Here is a 3,838-nt window from a genome sequence, read left to right on the forward strand (position 1 = left end):
AATGTAGTCAAACGTTTCAGAAATTAGGAAATTATCAAATTATTTATGAGAAAAATAAATTCTACACTCCCCCTCCTGTATCGTTTTTACAGTTCCGTAGAGGTAAATAGTAACTTTTTTATGTTTAAACTTTAGTAATTCAAAATATACTTTAGATAATTGCAGCATCAGTTGAAATACTATATCAAAACCATAAATTTTGTGAAAACATCCTTGTGTTTCTTTATTTCAGAATAGGTAATATCCCCTCTTTTAACTTTCGTGTAGATTTAATAATAATAAAAATAATCGAACCTTTCGTTTAAAAACTAAACAAACAGCCGTTAGTGTTTCTTGATATGCGGTAACAGTGACAAGGACTTGACTTATCTATGATGGTGAGTCAATGTCGTCATTTTTAAATTGTGATAATTTGCTTGTTTTTCGATGCGTGCTTTTACTTTATTTTATGTTTTATTTATATATCAGTGCAGTAAATTCGTTTCTTTTTATCTATTTCTGCAGATTGACGATAAGTGAGAAAGGAAAGGAGTCGTTTACTGTGATATTATGCTTGCTGGATTAACTGACTCTATCAGTCCTCTATCACTCAAGGATGTAGACTGCCTTATTCACCTGGAAATAGAGGAAAAGCATTATTGTTTAAGGAAGGATTTGTGACAATAAATTGGTAAGTGACAATATTAATTTATTCAACTTCTTAAACAAAACGTTTACATTAAAATTAAAATAATTACCTACCCTTCCTTTTGAACCTAAAAATTTGAAATCTCCTCGGAAATTACAACTTATGAGTGTTATAACTTCCATATTATTCAAACTTATTTTCTTACAGGTTTTTATAGGAATTTTGTCTATCCCTTCCTTTCAACCTAAATTATTACAATTCTGTAGATAAGTTACAAATGCTGTAACTTGCATATTATAAAAGATATCTTAATCAGATTTTGATAATTTTGTTTGCAAAGAACGTGGACAAAATTTATAAAGACAGAATATTTATAAGGGTGCTCTCATCCTTTTAAAGCTAAAACTTAATAAGACAGGAACAAAACATACAACGTCAGATTTTTACAGGGGTTCTCCCTATCCATTCCTTTGAACCTAAATTTTTACAATTTTCGGTAAATAACTTACAAATGCTACAACTTGCTTATTATTCAAGATATATTTCTCGGATTTTGATAATTTTTTTTAAGAGGACATGGACAAAATTTATAAAGACAGAATATTTGTAAGGGTGCTCTCTACCCCTCCTTTTAAATCTAAAACTTAATAATTTTGTTTGTACAAGATAGGGTCAAAACATGCAACGTCAGATTTTTATAGGGGTTCTCTCTACCCTTTTCTCTGAACCTAAACTATTACAATTTCCGGTAAATAAGATACAAATAGTGTAATTTGCTTATTATTCAAGATATATTTCTCAGATTTTGATTTATTTGTTTAAAAGGACTTAGAGAGTATTTATAAAAACAGAATATTTGTAAGGGTGCTCTCTACCCTCCCTTTTGAATCTCTTGCAGAAAAGTTACAGGTGTTATAACAGGCATTTTATTTAAACTATAAATATTTGTCATAATTTTATAATTTTGTTAGTAGAGGACGATGACAGAATGTCTAAAGATTGCTTTCGAGGATGTTTTCTACCTTTGAACCTAAACATTACAATTAGATAGAAAAAACTAAATGCTTTCATCATCATTATCATCATCATATGGCCGTCAGTCGTAAGACAAGAAATAAGAAATCTTACTAATTCTTTGCGTGTTAAGGTTAAGACAAAATAGATGTAAAGGAAATACCAATTTAATTTTTAAATGTAAATAATACAAAACTTGATCTGTATATGTATATTTTGAAATACAATATGTAGGTGAGGTATAACGTTGTAAAACAGACACAATACTTTTGTTATAGATATTTTTTTGAGTTTGCGTTGATAAATATTAATTTATTATGTATTTTCACTCAAATATGCAACAAAATTAAAGTAAAATTAACACAGTAGGAATGAATAAAATAATGATGATTTTGTTTGAATGTAATGGTCGAAATATTTTTCTAAATCAGTGTATTCTCTGATGATTATCGTTTATTCTTTATTGTGAAAGCGGGAAAAAGAGTTATGATACGATCTGCTTTATACTTATTTACACCGTATACTGGTATGCTTGTCTTCGTGCTGTTATCTCTTGAGATTTTTTGCTTGGTGTGTTGATTCATATCGTTTGAAGGATACTCTGCAAAAATGATATAATAAATGCTAATACAAGCATTAGGACAAAGAAATGTAAAACGAAAATATAGGAATACGTATGTGTTTTAATAACTGAATGTTTTCATTTAAAAATGTACTGATAATTACAATTCAATCTTTGATTATTTATTAACAGTAATTACATAATTTTGCTGTCATTAAGTACTACACAAATGGTTATTTACTGTGAAATTTCTTTTCGAAAATATTCAATTTCTTTTTTTTTTGAAGTACGCAAATATATCTATTCTTATTAAATAGGTATTAAAATCTTTCATCAAGAATTTTCAGCCAGTTATTCTCTTTAAAGATTGTATTTGAATTCATTCATAACAATCCAATTTTGTGATCAGTTTTCCCCTATTACCCAGTTGAGAAGTGTTTAGAAGTGTATGTGTACGAGATTAAAATGTGAAAGTATTTTTAAGCAAAACGATTTGAATTTGAAAATAATGAAATAAAGCAGAGCATTAAGTACTTTTTAAATAATAAACATTTATTGTCACTATAAGAAAAGGGTAAAGTTAAAATTTAAAATCTAAATATGTGTGAATAAAATGGATTTCCTTAATTTAAAATCGAAATTTACTTCATGAAAATTCATTAATTTCTAGGAAATTATATTATTCCCGATTAACGATATAGGGCATTTTTATCAACACTAAATAAAATCAACATAAAATTGTGTAAAAGTGTATCGCCCACTTCTTTTTTATCCGAATGCTCATCATTCTCTTTTCTTGAACGGTACCGCAACGCTGTTGTTTTAATTTTAGCAATAAATTAAAAGTTTGTTTTAGAAAATTAAATTGTTTTTTTATAAGAAAGTTAGTAGTTCAGAAACTCTCCGTAATACGCTCGTCGAAGTCGCCAGTACTATTTCAGAATCGATCGTGGAATGGACGCACACGGTGATTGATAGTAATAGATCTTTAGGTCTTCAGTACATCGTACGGAGTCTCCTTCGTGGATATTTATTGCGAAAAGCGTATACTGTATAATGTGATATGTTTTTTTGTATTTCCATAGCTTAGCACAGTGAGTTTTTTTTACTGTTACCTCAATCGATAATGCATTAATCCATCTTTTATTTATCATTTTCTGTAGACGTTCGGGTGTAAATTTTTTTTTATGGGTTTTCTTTGGGGTGGACAATAATTTGCTACAACGCTCTCATAATATTTAATTTTTAGCTATTTTATTTTCTAAATATTGTAACAATTATATTTTCCACACGGAGAAAACTAATTACAATTTTAGATTGTATCTCCCTGTATCTCCCCTTTAAAAGTCTATAGAGATGTTTCTTCTTTTACATGGAGAAACCTAAATTTTTATGACAACCCAAAAATTACAATTTACGATTATAATGACTGAATTTACCGTAGCAATAGTAGAATTTATTAGGTAACTTGTAATAATCTCAATTTTGACATGCTTTTTTAAAAATTACTTCAAGTTTCTTAATTATTACAATTTAATTTGTAATATCAACTAATACACCTAGTAAATTTATTTCTGCTGGGATTTTATTTTTACAAATTTGGGTCCAAATTGTAATTTTTATTATTTTCGCTT

At 27.9% G+C, this 3,838-nt stretch overlaps 1 long non-coding RNA gene across 1 annotated transcript in view; it reads left to right on the top strand.

The window, feature by feature from the left end:
• The first annotated feature begins 286 nt into the window (after positions 1-286).
• The window catches only part of LOC108736679, a 5,609-nt gene continuing 2,057 nt past the window's right edge, over positions 287-3,838 (top strand). Inside the window, exons 1-2 of the long non-coding RNA XR_003231417.1 lie at positions 287-377; positions 505-670. This is a non-coding gene — a long non-coding RNA (uncharacterized LOC108736679). The remainder of the gene's footprint in view (positions 378-504; positions 671-3,838) is intronic.

This window comes from Agrilus planipennis, unplaced genomic scaffold, assembly GCF_000699045.2.
Source record: "Agrilus planipennis isolate EAB-ADULT unplaced genomic scaffold, Apla_2.0 scaffold12, whole genome shotgun sequence".
Classification (NCBI taxonomy): Eukaryota; Metazoa; Arthropoda; class Insecta; order Coleoptera; family Buprestidae; genus Agrilus; species Agrilus planipennis.